Here is a 19,804-nt window from a genome sequence, read left to right as displayed (position 1 = left end):
TTAAAGGTTAAAAAAAGGAAAAGATTAAAGGTTAATAAAGGGACCGGGTCAGGGTACCCTGGGTACCCACGTAACATTAAAAGGCCGGTTCTGGCCAGGGGTGCCAGAACCGGCCTTTTTATACTACTGCTAATATATCTTTCAATATCATGTCGAAGTTAATATACTTTACCGGGTAATTAAATAATGAATCATTACAGATAATTTCCAAACATATTATCATTAAATTATTTTAAAGTTAAAGTATTAATGAAAATTTTTATTATTGTATAAAAGCCAGTTCTCACTAAAACATTCAAAACTCATGTCTCGGTTCTGTAAGTTCTCGGTCATATACATGAATAAGTCACAGAGAATATGTTTATCTTTTGCGTGAACAGAAGTTGTTGAAAACTACTACAATAGCCCCCTGCTACGGCTACTAACACAATGTTTGGTAATAACTTCCACATACAAACCTGCTAACGAACACAGACAGACTCTTTACAAATGACTTGCCGTTAAATTACAATTATACACCTTCTTATTCATTAAAAATAACAATTAATACTTGTGACAATATCTAAACGATGGATGAGACACTAGCAGGAATTGCAGCAACATTTACCGATTTACAATTCTTTTACTTTTCATCTTTTTTTTTTAAATACAGAAAATTTATAATTATAATAAAATCATATTTTCAGCATGATTGGTTATATTCTAATATATATCTAGAGATGAGATTTTCGTGCAAAAAAAAAAAAGTTTGTGTGTACAAATGCAACAAAAATCAATATTATTGTATAATGTATAACATTAGTACACGAAAAAAATACCTATGCTTTACTGTGGTTAGAATCTAAGTAAACAACGTTATAAATCACATTAAATAAGACTGAAAACTAAAATAAGAAACTATTGGATCGTTTTTTATGAAATTCCAGTTTTCATAGGAAAAGCACCTTTATGAAATAATAAAAAAATTAATTCAAAATATTTATTGTCCTTTTATTTTCATTTTTTAAAACGTATTTTCAACTTTACAGTCCCAATGAAATCAGAAAATGTTGAAAAAAGGATCATTTGCAAAAAATTAATCTTAGAAGTCGTCCAAATTCCTGAACAGATAAAAATCTGGCGAATAAGATGGATTTAAAAAAAATTGTATTACTCCCCATTTAATTTCATCACAGCCTGACGGGAAACATGAGGTCTGGTGTAAGAATACATAGTACCAGAGCCGGGAGGAAAAAAGGCAGTTTTTTCAACCCAATTTTTGATTACTTTAATGAAAACTATGTATAATTACTAGTTAAAATTTATGAGTGAAAAAAAATGGCGACTGTTTCAAAACGTTGAAAATTTTTTTTTTCATTCGGAGCTCTATATCTTGTAGCAGAGTAAATTTGCTGAAATATTAGCTCTAATAGAGCTATTTACGTTCAATAGTTCTCAAGATATAGCTTTTTAAAATGCAATATTTTATAAAAATGTACAGAAAGATTAGTAGTTAGTGTATTTATTTTGAGACATCTATATCTCAGGAACTATGTGACATATAGATTAGTACTCATATTAAAGCTAGTTTAATATTCATAAAGTAATTGACCTTTATCTTCGTAGGAGTTGTATTTTTCATGATATTTGATATAAATTGATTCAGACAATAAGTTTGATTTATGAAAAACTTTATTTTAGAAACCATAAGACGTACCGATGTTAGTCAGCATTTAAATTAAAGCAAGTTAAATTTATCATAAATTAGTTTATAACTTTTATTTTTGTATGTGTAGTAGTTTTTATGATATTTGACCAAATAAATTCAGAAAATGTTAATTTCTAGTTGTTCGGATAAAAATTTTATTTTTGAAAAATATATGTCTAGAACCATGAGACGTACCTATGTCTGCCAGCACTCAAAATAAAGTAAATTTGACTTACTATAAGGTAGTTTATGACACGTATCTTCGTAGAAGTTTTTGAGATATTCGTATATAAATATAAATTTGGCACATGAAAATTTGTCCGAACAACTATAAATCAATTTATTTTAGCAAATATTTTGAAAACTAATACTTCTGCAAAGATAAAATTCTTAAACTACTTTATAGCCTATTAAACTAGCTTTAGTTTGAGTGCTAATAGACATCTGTATGTCGATGGGTTTTTGAAATATAGATTTCTCAAAATAAATTCACTAACTTCTGATCTTTCAATACATTCTGTACAACATTTTTATGAAATGTTGCTATTTAAAAAGCTATATCTCGAAAATTATAAAACGTAAATAACTCTATTAGGGCTCATACTTTAGCAAATTTACTCTACTTTAAATAACGTTCTCTCAAATTTTCTTGTGTTGTTGCTACTTTTTAAGATATAGAGCTCTAAATGAAAAATTACTTTTTTTATTGATTCAAAACAGCCGCTATTTTTCATTCCCCCTACTTGGCAAGTATATACTATATACTTGGCAAACTCATCAATTTTGACTAGTAATTATACATAGTTTTCATTAAAGTAATAAAAAATAACTGCCAGCTCTTTTACTAACAAGTCCCTTCCGATTAAACTGTTAATCAGAAGTTTTTTTATGCATTGTATTTTTTGCGTAATGTTAATATCACTGCATTACGATGTGGCTATGATGCTTTCGTCTGTGACTAAAATGAAGAAATGAATTATTCCTGCCATTGACCGTCAATAAATCAATTAAAAACTATGAAGTAAATTAATGTTATAGCTATTCTGATTAAGAAAAAAATATGCTTTGCTGGAAGGATCTTATTTTTGAAAATTTATATAAAGTTATTGCAGAGAAATTACTTGACTAACCTAAACATCATAAAAGTTTTATTTAGGGATGATTTAATAAGAACTGTCATTTTCTTGTCGAAAGCAACTTTAGTAGCATTAAATACAGAATAAGTTATATTGAAAAAAAAAACAATCTTGTGTTGAGCTTGGACCTGTGTATTGAAAATCATTTATGATTGTAATTTATCATAAATCCAAACCATCCTACATGTTTTGTCATACGAGACACTGTAGCTATTTTTTACAGAGACTAGAAGGAACAGACAGAACAGAAGGTAGAAACACAAGCTATTTAGGAACTGACAGTAGACAGAAGATTGTCTTGAAGACCATCCGACCCGTGCCTCCACTCCATCAGGCCGAGAATGACTCTGCCAGGATTGGCTTCAGGATTCCTCAGTCTGACTCAGCAACAATGAAACAACTTCGTGCTGTCATCTATGTAATAAAGCTGATTAGAAAAATGTTGATATCACCTTTGAGCCAACCGGGGTTTCTAGCGACACATTTCTTTATTTTAAACAAATACAGGGCGTTTCAGACATATTATAAAATAATTGTTTTTATTGCAAAATCCTCAAAATTATACTGACTATACCATTATAATTTAAAATCAACATCACCGTCGAGCTTGTATCAGTTCTAATAAATTAATCGTAGGTAAAACTTCTTCCTAGGACACAGTATAGCTGTATAGCTTTTTTACTGCTTTAAAACGTTATAAAGTAAGATAAAATTAATATTTTTGCAATCAATAATAAATAAATTATTATATCAAGATAAAATATGGTGTTTAATGAGATAAATTGAACTAATGAAGTTCTATATTCGTAGAAAAAAAAAGAGTTTAAAGAGTAAGTAGTTAGTGCTATATTAAACAAAAACATAATATAGTAAATTTTAAAATAGGCTACTCTCTTAGTGCTGAAAATTAAATTTAAAACAGGTTAATTGTTTTTTAGTAGATTGAAATATTTTTTTAACTATTATAAATAAAAAAAATCTACATAGGTTTTTTTAATTTTTTACATTCTCTTATTTTATTCTGTGAAAACTGCATTTTTTGAAAATTATCCTTCTTTTCTGGAAATTTTTATTTGGTAGGTAATTATCTGTTCGAGTATAATAATTTAGTGTTTGAGAACAGTATTTTTGAGTAGTATTTTTTTGAGTTGTTGTTGGAATAAACTTTTTGAAATGGCTAGGCCAAACTAGCAGTCAGAATTTGACGAAATTTACAATAATCCTACTTCTTTGGATTCTTATTTTATTTTTCCTTATTTGTATAAAGGAGAAAATCACAAAATTATCGCCAGTTTATTACCTAAGCTATTTTACATTTATGAAATCATCCTAAAATTACGAATAGTATTTTAATTTGAAAAAAACACAGATATTTAAAATAGTATAAAAAAAAAAAAAAAAGAATAGATATATTTCGATAAATATATAATAAAAAATAACAATAGATTTCGAGCGGAATCAGCGTGGCAACGCGCCTGTCTACCGCCCGAAGGTTGCGACCACTCTACGAAAAAACACGTCAAGAAACGCGCGATGTTTTTCGTAATACATCGCGCGAGGACTTAGACCTTCTTGGTCTGTCGCCCCTATAATTAAAATAATAATATATTAATATACTTCTTTCCTTATTTTATCGTATTTTTATATCATTTTGTTTATCGTACCCCTCAGTAGCTCTAGAGATTTTATGCCTCGTTTCTTTTTTTTATTTTTAATATTAAATATTATATGACATATTGTATTATGTATAAAATTATATTTATTACTTAATTTTATTGAATTTTATTTTTATATGTTCTATTCTTTTATTTAATCAAGTTCACTCCATACTTATTACGAATTAATTAGCTCATTATTATTAAGTTTTAATGTCATATCATTATTAGTCTATTTTAATTATGTTTACAATAATATTTATTATATCAATTATTTATCGAGTTCATTCAATTATTTTTTTTTTTAATTTTTACTTTAGTATTCTGTAATTAATATAAGTTTGTGAATTGAATTATTAGTTTTCTTATAAGTGGTAGCAGCCTCCATAGAGCTCTAATAATCAAAATGTTAACTAATATTTCATTCATGGTTCTCATTTCTATATTCTTTGTATATTTATATCATATTGGTGTTGTCATCTAGTCAGGATGCACTTATCTGAATAAATAAATAAAAAATTATCTCAGTTTTAAATGTTGGCCAAACAGGGCAGCAGTACATACCAAGTTAAGTGATGATGCAAATGATTCAAACAGAGTCACCATATAAAGTTGAAGTAAATTATAAATGTAATAAAATACAAATCATAATGTTGTAATAAGAAATTACAAAAAAGGAAATGTAATCCTGAAGATGAGAAAAGGCCTCCAAAATACTGAAGAAAAATAATTAAAGAAATAGAGACAAACATAAGTAAACTTAATATTCATTAATTCCTAACTTTCTTTTGTATTTTGGCCAAATCAGACAGACCATGTTCGAAAAATAGGTACATCAATGAAAATATATTTCACATTTCCAAGTGGCAATAGAGTACAAAATCTAATAAAATCGAAATGGGATCAGTAAAGAACAAACCTGAACATTTCCTTAAAATTGAATTAATGTTTCGATCGAAGACATGTTTAACTTCAGACCGACAGTCATGCACTCAACAAAATTTGTTTCTTAATTTTCTGAAACTAAAAAAAAAATTGATTTTTTTTTATTTTTATTTTAAAACCATATTTGTTTTCATTTGCTGCTTTAACACAGAGATTACCTATGTTTAGGGTCAATAGCAAATTTTGTCCTATCCTTAATGTACTTGAATTATTAAAAATGTTTTATTTTAAAAAAGAAACAGACCGAGAAATTTATTTTCTATGTTTCGTCCAAGGTGCAGATCCCATTTAAGATATGGTTAAATAAATGTTAGATTTTTTGTTTCTGTAAATTCCTATTAATGCTGAATCTTATAGCGACCGGTAGGCTGAGGGTACTTTTCCAGTTTGAGAAAGCCCTCACGTGGGGCCAATAACTTTTTGCCCTCTGTTGAATAATTATCAAAGCGTTCTGGTATAGGAATTTTATTATCTCTTTTATATTCGCCGCGGGTGTCGCTTGTGTATTCTCATCAAGGGCCACCGCCGCGTTTGTTATCTTGATTCCCCTTCAATGGCCTTTTTATATTTTTATTTTGAGACTGGAATAAGGCAGGTGCTTAACTATAAATGTGGATGGGAGGAATTCCAATCAAATGCATGAACGATGGGCAAATCAGAATTTTGCAAATTTTATTTCTTAGATTCAGTGTTTTGTGATTTGCAATCAGGATTCTCGTTGATTTTGAATTCCTAAATCCAAATGTATTTCATTTCATTAAAAAAAATAGCAGTATATGTATGCATCAAAATTTTAGGGCAGTCGTGACACCCATTTTATCAACATTTTATTAAAATTTCGAGACGATTAACAGATCTTAGTAATGGTTAATGGTGCTTCTTTTGGTTGGATTATTGTTTTTATGGACACTCAACTGTTAATAAAGTTTTTTTTATTATCATAAGTATAATACACTCAGATGTTTAACCTGCCCTAAACTAATATTTTACAATACCCTTACCTAAGAAAACAAAATACTTGGGTATTACAATTATGGGTCCTGGAATTACATGTAACAACTTTGAAAAAACTCCGAATAAAAAACTGTCTTTACCTCAACGAATACTACGTCATAAAAATAAATTATCACTTATGGACAAATTTAAAATATACAACATGCTGCATATAACGCTGTATATATCTGTACATATATGGACTGCCGTAATCCATTTATGATTGATAAAAAATAAAACATAGACAAAAAAATAAATAAGAAATAAGATAAAAACTTCTTTGAAAGATAAAATATATTAAAACAATGAAAGAAAATGTAATACGAAAATAAATGAAAATTCAAATGATACTAATTGGAAATGAAACACAACATAATGAAACTAAACTAAATATCTCTGGATAAAAATATTAATAAATAACAACGATAAATTTAAGTGGTGATTAAAAGTTAATATTGGTTTTAATTAATATTTTTACTTGTTAATTAGCATTGATATTATAACGTGGGCTATAGAAACAGAAATATATGTATGAAGAAAAAGAGCGATACTTGCAAAGGTGAATGAAGATGATGCAGATGTAGATAGAGGTGAAACAAATCGAAGAAAGGTAGAACAGACTGAAGATAGGTGAATAAAGAGGAAGTAAAAAGATACACTAGACACACTCTACTAGATAGTTGTTGGTTGGGGCTTTAGAGCGTAAAACGCCCATGTTTTGCACTTTATAATTCTATATCAAGATTTGAAACTCTTTAGATAATTGCTAAATATATTTAAAATAATTATTATTTTAGCATTATTTAGTACATATAACAAAGTTTCAGGTTTTAATATTATTCAAATGGTTATTTCTTTTTAAGGAAATTAAAACCATTTCTATGTTTTCTGGTCATCATTTTGGGCATCCGAAACACTCGGTCCCACTCCCAATCTACGTAAGTTCATGGAATTGAAATTACATTACTCAAATATGTGACAAACTGTAAGTACACTGTTGCAGTATTGACATTTTGGCGGTGGTTGCTTATTTAGCAGGTATGCATGAGTTAAATTCGTTTGACCTATTCTTAATCTGGCAATAGCTACCTCCTCCCTGCGATTGGAACGGTTTGATATAGTTCATGGTTTAATAGTTTTTTAAATAGTGTTTAATTTGCTTGGCGGCCTTTCATTCCACATGGCTTACCAACCAGCTATTGTTTCATTTTTCATCGTAAGAATTATTTCTTGGGGTGTCAGAACGGCCGCGCCCCGACCCGAAAGGGCAAGTGCTTCTACTAGGTAGTTAAACAGTCTGTTATCTATAATCCAAAGAGGTTGCCAGTGCAGTTGGTAGTAGTTACCTCTGCTTACAATAACTTACTTAAAGATTTTTGTACTATTGTATTTTATGTACTATAAGATTTTAATACATATACAGAAATGTAATAGTGAATGATTTAAGGTTGTAATTGTGAAATGAATGGGAAAAAATAAAGTTAATTAAGGAGTAGAAGGTGAGTTTGGAATTAATCAAATTGAGGAAATGGATCAAAAATTGGCCTGAACAATTATAGTACTATGTTTCCGAAAGTTCTGACCACACATTTATGATTTCCTAGGAATAGAATAAAAAAAATGCCAGTAACTCATGGGAAACAGAACGATTGGGAGAGCTAAAAAAAATATGATAGGATTCATAAATCCTTTATTAAAGCCATACGCAGTAAGAGGGTATGAGAAGCCTGAAGATTAATCATTATCCACAAGAAGCATTAAGCCTGGTTATGAGCTACATGAATTTTAATTCAGCCATGGCTTTGCTCAATTAGATTTGAATATGCATAGCAGCATTCTCCCCCTCTCCTCCTATATATTGTCTTCAGCAACGTTGACTTTAACAGTCCTGGGTGGAAAGAATATCGTTCATTTTATTTTAACAGATAATTTTTATGTTAATTTTTTTTTTATATTATTTTTAATTTTTAAAAAACGAAAAACAAAAAAATCAACTATTTCCTATATTACTTGCTACAAATTTACCTACTCTCACTTGCTCATACTTTAAATTCGTTTTTTTTAGAAACACACGATTATTTCACCATAATCATGTTCAAATAAAATATATATTTTAACGATGTTATCTGGTCGACCGATTATAATTGAAATTGTAGATGAATTAAAATAAATTAAAAGATGTTTTTGGAATAAAAAAAGAGTAACGATATGTTAGTTAAAGTGTTGTGAATATTTTTGTTATTTTGCAATGAAAAAAATAAAATGGGTTTTGTTTCTGTTCTTTGTGATTTGTTTCTTGGCCCATGTGAAAAGTGAAAATATTTTTGATTAAACTTAATTAATTTTTTATGTAATTAAACGTAATATTTTTACTTTTATAACTGCTTTATTTATTGAAAATTAATACAATCATCCACAAACTTGAGCAATGAGTAATAGTGGTAATTGAACCCATTCATACCAAAAATTAAAATTAAAATAGCAATAATAGTAAGTAAAATAAAATTAGTAAATTAACATTGAAAAAACAAAATGGAATAAAACAAATACATAAAATCTCTATATGTATATAAATAGAAAAATAAACAAAATGAACATAATCAAACAAAGTAAAGTAAATTATATATAATATTTATAATCTCGACCTGAGTTATAGGTAATGAGAAGTTGTAGCTATTTCTAGTTTTGTTTTTACTATATCGGAAACAAAATCCAAAGAAAGAGAAAGGCAAAGATTATATGCAAACAAATACCATTTTTTGGTTTCTATAAAAATTCGTTGTTTTAGGGTTTCTCGATGTGGGTGTAACGAATATAAACTTTGTTGCTACCAAGAAAACAACATTTCGAGAAAAAATCACGAAGCCCTAACGCTATCGATAAAGATCGGATACGGTAGGCTTTTCCTTAATTTAGATGTTTTTTATCCTTTGGTTGTTATTAAAGTTCTTCAACATTATTCCTAAAAATAAGAACTCAATATTTTATTTCTTTTTATAAAAGTACTTTAGGAAAAGATTATTTAAACACTTCGCCATTTAAGCCATTTCATAATATAGCAATCGGAAATAAGAGCTAGCTTATATTAAAAAATATTTAATCGTAAATTAACGTACAGAGTTTAATCTAAATCGTTAGCACCAGTGTAGGGAAAAAAAGGATAAATCGATTCTATAAACTGACACTTCCAGACGGTCGATTTTATCAAATAATTTGCTATCACACCACTGGCACGTTCTCGCGTTAAATATGTAATTTAAATTTTGTACTACTTTACGTTTCTGAGCTAGGATGTCCACATACACCCACACACCCACACCTTTTTTCGAGACTTAGTTTTTTGACTCAGCGGACCTCAAAATGTCAAAAACTGGAATTTCGAATTTCACGCGGCCGCACTACTTTGACCTAGTATATATTCCATATATAGATAAGAGAAAGCAACATGAACCTCCTTATGAAAATCTATGCTATTATTTTTCATTTCTTTTAAATAAACACAAAATCAGTAAACGGTATTCTTTTAATCTAAGAACATGGAAGTTTTACTTAAATTTAAGGTTAATTTTATTCAAAAATGTTTATAATTAGGAATTATCAAATTTAATATGTTTCTAGAACAAATTACTGAATTATTATCCCAAGTGCTACATTCCATATTGTTTCAAAAGCAATGCTTATCCAATTTGGAGAAAGGCATTAGGAGTCGTGTAAGAGCTAAAATCCAATCTTCCGAACGAAATGTAAAAGCAGTTGGTAAAGCACACCTGCTACCTTCGATAGTACCTTGAGAATTTTCTGCAGATTATGGCGCAAAGCGTCGTTCAGTATAAAATAAAATATTAATGATTTGTGACTTAAACCTTTTATGAGGTTATTCATTGTTTAAATTAGAATACTAAATTATACGAAATAATAAATCATATAATAAATTATTAATAAACTCTTTTTTAAATAACTTTAATTTGATTATGCTATACAATAACGGTTCGGCCCTTCAATAAGGAATTGTTCAAACATGATTATTTGTTTATACTAAAATCAACAAAAATCATAATGGGATCCTTAAAGTGCCTGTAACTATTTAATTTTTTTTATGAGAAAAAAAATTAAGACTGTACCATTACAACCAACTACAATAATTGTACAATTACATTGAAGATGTCATGGGTACAGTATTTTTAAAGAAAGTATTTTTTTTCTTAGCTGTTATGATTTAAATGATGTAGCTAAATAGTGAAATTCATACTAAAAAATACTTAATGAGATGTAGATATCGCAGTTGCGAGCCTACCTTCTACGCCACAACCCCTGATGAAGACCTGAAACTCAGGTCGAAACGTCGGCATAAAATAAATAAATATGGTTTTGTTTATTTATGTTGTTCTTTGCTGACCGCACCCCCCGACAAACTTCTCCAATCATTAAAAAATACTTAATACGTATATTTTTTAATAAGAAGTAATACTATTTTAGGCGGTTCATTATTTAATTATTGTACATGTGAGTGATCTAGTTGAGTCAGAGTTGTGTTTAATTTTTCTACAGTTATTTTTTTTAAGATTGTAAATACATTTTGATATGAAATTATCATTCTTATAGACGCCTAAAATCAAATATAGTATATATAATATTGATGATATTGTAAGAGAGCCTATAAACCTAGCAATAAAATACTGATCTATTGTTTATAAGGTTTATTTAAGTTTAATAATATATTTTTTATTGCCTCTAATATATTCAACACACTATTGCTTAACTTTATAAAAATAAACATTTGAACAAATTTCACCCGTTCTTTTTTTTGCTGAAGAAACGAATAAAAGACTTATTGGATGACATGATGTACATCTGACAGTTTTTAAAAAAATATTCTCATATAGAAATATTTTCCTGTCTACTTCTAAAAAATACAGAATGAAAAATAAATAATTTTTAAAATTTTACAAGCTAGGAAATTGTAATTCACCAAGTTAGCCCATGTCCAGGTTTTATTTTAATATAAATATAGAAATTTGTATATCACATGATATAATAATTACGTAATATCCTCACATTATGTTTTATAGCATATATTATAAAAGTAGAGGTTGGATTTCAGTGATGGTTATTATTTAACAGTTGAACCCCTGCTAAAAGCTACCCTAGAGCCCTCGTAGTACAAGAGTCCAAGAGTAGAAAAAAAGCAGTTATTTCACCCCAATTTTTAATTACTGTAATGAAAACTATGTATAATTACTTGTAACATTTAATGAGTCTGCTAAGTGTAGTTAAGGGACATAAAAAATGGTGGCTGTTTAAAAACTTTATAAAAAATTAATTTTTCATTCAGAGCCCCATACCTTTAAACTACCAATACTATAAAACCTAAATGAGAATATCATTTAAATCAGAAAAATGTGCTAAAATATGAGCCCTAATAGAGCTATTTATGTTAAATAGTTCTCGCGATATAGCTTTTTAAAAAGCAACATTTCATAAACAAATTAACTGAAAAATCAGCAGTTATTGAATTTGTTTTGAGAAATCTATACCTCAAAAACTATTCGCCGTACAGATGTCTGTTAGCACTAAAATTAGAGTTAGTTTAATTTACTATAATGAAATTTATAACGCTGACTTCCATAACAATAGTAGTTTTTATGTTATTTGCTCAAGTGAATTGATTTATAGTGGTTCGAAAAAAATTTCTTGTGTAAAAGTTATATTCATATGCGAATATAATAAAAAATATTACCCTTACAAAGATTTGTGACATTAACTACTTTATATTGTGTTAAGTTACCTATATTTTAAATGCAGAAATATGTATATGGTTCCTGAGATATATTTTTTTCGAAAATCAAAAGTTTTATCTGAACAACTAGAAATAAACATTTGGTAAATTTCTCCTGGCAAATCTCATAGAAAATACTGCTCCTACGAAGATAAACATCATAAACTACTTTATAATCCATTTAACTCCATCACCAGGATGGAAGCCCGGCTCTAAACTATACACTTCTGCAACGCCTGCAAGCTAAGCGGGTATGGACTAACTAACCCCCTTGATTATTTGACTCGGATCAACAATTAAGAAATTACACTATAAGAGCCTCGTGGAAACCAATTTCAGTTATTATACCCCAATGTTTAACTAATTCAATCAACGTTATGTGCATGATTACTAATCCAAATTGATAATTTTGCCATGTATAGTTAGGAAAAATAAAAATTGACAGTTTTTTAATTTTATTTTAGGAAAAATAAAAATTAAAGCTGTTTTAAAACATAAAAAGAATTATTTTTTTGTCAGAGCTCCATACTGTCAAGACTACACACACCACTTGAAAGTATAATAGAAGGATAGATTTGATAAAATATGAGTCTTAGTGGAGCTATTTACGTTCAATAGTTTTTAAAACATTTTTTAAAGTAACATTTTATAATGACTACTGAAAAATCAGTAGTTAGTGTATTTGTTTTGTGGAAATTCATATCTAAGGAATTATTAGACGTAAAGATGTATATAAGCACTAAAAATTAAAAATAGTTGAATGTACTATTAAGTAGTGTATAATGTTTATTTACTTTGGAGTGTTAGTTTTAAATGATATTTCCACTATAAATTTTGTCTGAACAACTTTAAATCAATTTATTTTGGCAAATATCATGAAAACTACTATTCCTACGAAAATAAACGTCATGAACTATTTTATGGCACATTGAAATATCTTTCATTTGAGTACTAATAACCACATGCTCGTTAAATAGTTCCTGAGACATAGATTTAAAACCTGGATTCCATATTGAGATATTTAATTTGTATTTGTTATGCCTTGAGATTTTATATATTATTGAGTTATTAAAATATTATATTAATAAGGCATTTATTAGGTTGAATAATAATTAGCTAATAATAATAATAATACTTTTTTCCAATTAATAACCAATGGGATAGGGATTAAAAAAAGAAAATTCCGTTATACAAACAGACCCCTGGTAGCAGATAAGTGGTTAATACCCCAGTATTATCGGTGATCCTCCCAGTTCAAACACAAATTTTCAAAGAGAATGTTTAATTTTAGCGGGGAAGAGCTTTTACCCAATTTTCCGAATAATCTTCTTCCAATTTACACCCACAAGCACAAACGATTAGTCCTAAAACATACTTCCGGCAATAATAATTCAAGGTTATTCCAGGCAATTTTTTTAACCTTTTTTCCAGAAATAACAATTACTTATTTTCCCATAATCCCAGCTCGGGTAAAAAAAAAAATGCAATTTACTTCCTCCCCTAAATAGGAACAAACGTTCTCTGCTGCGTGCTATGGTCTAATAGCAAATTGTTGTCTGGATTGTGTACCTTGCTCTCATAAATTCCAAACTCAATTATTTAAACATTTTTATAATGGTACTTTTTTAATTAAAAATTCTAATAAATTTGAAATTGATTACTTAGTTTTTATTAACAAGATACATAAAGTTTTTTTTTTTATGATGCCTTATTAATGAATATCGAATACATAAACAAAGTATTTTTTTTAAAGTTCTTTATTTGTTAAAGTGGCTTTAAAACTATATTTACACATGAATCAAAAAGTCTATATTTTATGTTATATTATTTAGTAGTAATTTCAAAGGTGAATTTATCACCCGATAAAAAATCTAATTTGCGCATCAAACCTTTACTTTCCGTCCTACGTTAAAACAAAATAAACTCACACATGCTTTTATTTACTATTTTCTTTATTAATTTAAAATATTTGTTTAATTTATTAATATATTAATACTTAATATTATCCTAATTTATTTTTTTTTTATCTTAAAACTTTATTCATTAACAGATATTACGATCTGCCACACCGTTGTGGGCAATAGGTAATAGTGATGAATGATCTCATTCATACTAAAATAAAAATGAAAAATAAATAATGAAAAAAGTAGATAAAAAAAAAATATATCTCTTAAAATATATACAAACAGAAGGATAAAGAAAATAAACGCGATCAAACTATGTGCATGAAAAAAGAAATAAATAAAATAAAATAATGATAAAAATAAAACAATCTCTAGTCACATTTACACTCCTATATACAATATTTACACAACCGACCTGAGGATCCCTGAGCCCACTCTATCCCCCACGTTTGAGGGGTAGAGCAGAGCTCATAAGATCCCAGCGCATCCCTCTCACCACATCACTGGTAATGAGCCAGTGGAGGCTAAGCAAGAGCGCTAAAGCCGGAAACCTTATTTATTATTACATTAATATTTGATATCATATTATTTACATAGTAATTTCTTTATAATAGGATCATGATATCTCTCATTTATCTAATAATGAAATTATTTCATATTTTATATTTCAACATCATTTATTACTGCCTCTGAAGATACAATATAGAAAACATTTTTAAAATCCGATATTCAAGCCTCATTTAACAATTGCATTGAGTATAAAACCTAGCTGTTATAAAAGAGTACTTAATTTTACAATAATATGACGATTATAAAGACAATCGTTAGAATCTCCAACACGGCACAAGCAATTTTGATAAAATTACATTTTGATAATAGTAAAAATGTACTATATAAAGTATAACTTAAAAACTGCCTGTGACATTCCAATTATACACCTATCTGAAATAGGTAATACAGTTTTCTAGTCGCTCTAAGCAACCATCTCCAAAAATCTAGCAAGGCGTTACAACGATGGTCGCTTAGTAGAACTAAGAAAAAAAAATGGAACATCACTCAGTGTCCTTAAACATTCAAATGGGCTATAACCATTTAGGGTCATTTGCAACAATATCGGACAAAAATAAGATTTGTATTATTGTACTTGCATTTGTCTTAGAGTTTAGTAAACCTCCGGTTACCTAAACCGAGATAACTGCAAAATTCCTATTCCTAATGTCATAAATAGTGGTCTCAATTTAAAACCACCATTTTTGACTGTCAAAGTCTCTGTTTTATGCGTAATGATTTGTGACAATGGAAAAAACTGAGATTCGAGTAGTAATTAAGTACTTTGTAAAGAAAGGTGTGGAAGCAAAGGAAATTCATGCCGACTTTCAGAACACATTTGGTGAAACTGCTCCTTCATATTCAACTGTTGCCAAGAGGACCGGCGAGTTTAAATTTGGTCGGGAAAGCTTAGATGATGATCCGCGTCATGGAATTAAAAATGGAACATGAAAAAGGTTTTGGAGGATCGTCGATTGGATGTGCAAGAGATTGCTGAAACTGCAGGGATGTCATCTGAACGGGTATATCAAATCTTACCCGAAGAATTGGGAACGAAAAAATTATCCGCCGCGGCTCTTGCAATGGAGCATAAACGGAGCGAATTGGAGGTATTTTGCAGGGCTGAAGGAATCTTATTTTCGAAATGGAATCAAGGCATTAGAACATCGCTGAACCAAATGCATTAGCCTACAGGAAAAATAAAAACAGTTCCACTGAGGTAAGACACTTCTTTCTAGTACATGCCGAGAACATTTTAAGCCACCTATAAACAGAATTAAACACAGTTAACTGTGTAATCAGTAAAAAAGTAGGAATGTGATCTAGTGCTCATTTTAATTTTAATTGTTATTGTTAGTATTATTTTTTTTATTTTTATGTACATAGTTTGATTTTTATCCTTCTATTTATATATTTGTATACAGTGATTTTATTTATTTTTATTTTATTTTTTTTTCATTTGCTTATTTTATTTTATTTCAGTATGAATGCTACTTATTGCCCAACAATGGCAGATTGTAATATTTATCAATAAATAGAGTTTTGAAATTAAACAAAATTAATAATAATGTAAGGAAACTAAGTTATAAAATTCAGACGTTTTTAACTCCTTAAAGTAGATAAAAAAGTTTTGAATACTGATAAAAATTCACTCATTTTCACACAATTTTGATTGTATACAAAAATAAACTCATAAATACCCATTATCTTCTTTAAGAAGCTGTACATTTCGGATATGAGTAAACAAGTGTTATCTTCTATATCGTGTCCAGTAAAGTATGAGATAGAGCAACCCCTAGGGACAATATATTTCGCCGTTGATATAGAGGAGTTATCTGGGTCCAGCTCATCATAAATTGAAGACTGTTCCCGGCTGTATTTATCTTCAGGGTGGCGGAGGGAGGACCAAATCAGCCAAAGTAAACTGTAATTTTTGCCTCGAGTGTGAAACTGAATCGTAAACTATACTCGACTGTGTGAGACTCGAACATACTCCAATAAGCTGCATCGTTTTATGAGGTCTTTACTGTCCTAATAGAGAACAATCGCCCACTCCAACTCGAATCTTGTTCAGAAGAAGTGGTTCAGAAGCCTTCATTGTTACAGAACTTGTTACTCCCTTTTATCGAAAATCTACAGAGATACTAAACACTTTCTGTACAATGGAATTTATTTGATTGCTGGAATAATAATCATGGCATTTTATTGTTTCATAATAGCCTTTCCGAATAAATTAAAGTAAGCAGATCAGGGGTCACTCTGACGTCGATGAGAATTTTATATTAAACCAATCCTTACATTTATATTGTACAAGTCCCATTTTTTTCAATGAGAAATTACTAAATATGGATTTTAAAATAAATAAAACGTTGTAATACGTACAATTAATTATGTTTATTTATTTTTTTGTATAAAATATTTAATCTGCAAATTATAAATATAATTTCATGTAAGTTTTATCAATAAATTATTATTATAAATTATAAATTATAAATTATTATTTTTGATATTAAATATACAATGGCATAGATATGTGGAGAATCTACCTTTCGATCGATTTTATAATTGAATACTTGATACTCCAATTAAATTTCTAGAAATCTATAGGCAATCTTGTTTTCAGACGCTTAAGAGAATTATCAGGCAATGGAGGAGAAACCTAGTTAGAAAAGAGTGGATATTTATATTGTTGGGATGATTATCATGGTATTTAGTTTTGGTTAAATCTGCAATATATGAAACATTCGTCTTTCCAGTTCGGTATAAGGATTTTAAGTAAGTAGTCAGTCCTAGGTAACGGATCTGTTCGACAAGACTGAGAGAGGTATTATTAAAGCATACTGTGCAGCTGGAAGGCATGGGCTTACGATGAAGGGTAAAGGTGATTTGGTGAGATTTATTGGAATTTATTTTAATCTTTTAGTTTTGACGCAATTATTAAAGGGCGATGATATGGTTTGGAGAGTTTGGGATACAATGGAAGGGTCATTGATAATGGACGGGTGTTATCGTCTCTTATTTTAGGAAATGAAAAAAATTAACAAGCCAAAGCAGAAAATTTAAAGTTGATGAGAAATGAGTTGCCATGTCTGGCTTTTATTTTAGGGTTTGAAAATTCTGTGAGAGACCTAGGTTTATAGACCATTGTAATTACTGTCAATCTAACCGTTCGGCACTTATATATTTTTACTACTTTTTTCAACAGTTAACGATCACATTTTTTCAACAAATGTTTTCATGTTTTGAGGATAATATATTAACATCCTCAAGGTAACAATTTTCTATTATTAAAAGAAAGTATAATAATTCTAAGAAACTTAATGAATGAAGAAAGAGTTCTGAGAACACCGAGATTAAAAAAAAAAATTAATGAAACTTACCAAATATGCTCCTAGCTATTACACTACACCAACTGGTACTCACCTGAAAAAAAATATTTATATAGTCTCGGTGAAAATTTAAACAATTCAACCTGAAACAAAGTTTTATTCAGGAATTTTATGCATAATGTATGTAGACATGTCTGTATTATTTAAGCATTGTATTTATATATGGGCAAGTCTGAACAGTGTTGTGGCGATGTAGAATGAGTCAGCCATCGAATTAATTTTTATTTAATGTACATACATGCTTATGTTATGGAATTATTATCTATTAAATAGGATTTTTATAGTTCTGGGAGCAATATTAACAAATGGCAAATTTTACTCTTAATTTTAAACAACAGATCCTTTCTCACAAATAGATTATTCAAAGTAAACCGCAATGATTCCTATTTAACTCTCTCCTCTCAGTCCACTGGTGTTCATCAAGGTAGTATTCTCGGTACCATCATCTACTCAATTTATACAGCTGGCATCCTAACTAATCAAATCAGTATACTTAGGAGGTATGCCGATGACACATATAAGCTCCAAGTTAATAATAATCTTTTAATGATATCCCGAATTCTCCAATCCCATATAACACCTCTCAAAGAATGGTTTCGAATTTAAAGAATATAATAAATACCAACAAATCCTATCTAATCAGTTTTACCCTTCGTCGTTAACTTACCGTCCTACTATCCAACAGGATCCTTTAATAGTATTCCTCTTACCTATGTGAACATTCACCACCTTCGACCACATATGGAGAAATGGCTTACTTAGAATCCTAGCTCAAACCTGAAAAGACCTGCACGTCGATTCAAACTATTGCAACACTTATTTGGTAATTGGTCTAAACCTCCAATCCATTATACAAGAGTGACCTTACGTAGCTATAATAAGACCAATCTGGACATTTGGAGCTTTGGGGCTCCACTAAGCCTTCTGATTTCTCTGGAATCCAATCCAAAATTTTCAATGCCCCTTACTTACATAAAATCTATACAAATATAATCACTATAAAGACCTTAATGTTCTATATGTAACCGATTTAGACCGAAACAAATATAAATGTTTTCATTATATACTCCCTAACAACCAAAACCCCTTCTCTTCCATTACTGGCAACCCTTCGAGGCGCCTGATAATAAGATGGTCTCGAGACCTAATGTAGAAATGTTTTTAGAGTGTTACCAATAGGTAGTTTCTCTACATGTACATCATAGATGTATTTTTTTTTTTTTTGTAAATACTGTTGTAATTGACATTAAGTAAATAAAAAAAATCAAGAGAACTCTCAAAGCATTGAATTGAATCAAAAATATTGTTCCTCTTTGAGAATTCAATGAAGTCTTCATTTCACAATAAAAGGGACCGTGAGGTAAAATTATCAAAGCGATGTCGAATAGGATCAATAAATTGCAAGGGATTAAATAAATGGCCAATTCCAAGGAGTTCATTGAAATCAGCTCTCGTTAAAATTCAAAGCCCGTGAGCTACTCCCAAAGTCAACTGCTTGTCTTTCGACTTACACTTTAACTCGGTTTCGTTGACACTTTATAACTTCTCCTAACCTATCAAACTCTTGTGTTAGTTTGCTTATCATTAATCAATATAAGCCATTTAATAATTCAAAATAAAAATCAAAACATGGTTTTAACTTGGTTATGTTTAATCCTAAGCTGGTTAGGATAGCTAAAATGTTGTTTTCTTATTTTTGAACTCTCAGTGTGAGTAAATTCACTCATGGTTAGTATTAATGTATTTACTAAGCTATCCTAACCATATATA

The sequence above is a fragment of the Halyomorpha halys genome, unplaced genomic scaffold (assembly GCF_000696795.3).
Source record: "Halyomorpha halys isolate HHAL.00 unplaced genomic scaffold, Hhal_1.1 Scaffold1422.1, whole genome shotgun sequence".
Taxonomy (NCBI): domain Eukaryota; kingdom Metazoa; phylum Arthropoda; class Insecta; order Hemiptera; family Pentatomidae; genus Halyomorpha; species Halyomorpha halys.
This window is presented reverse-complemented; position numbering follows the sequence as displayed.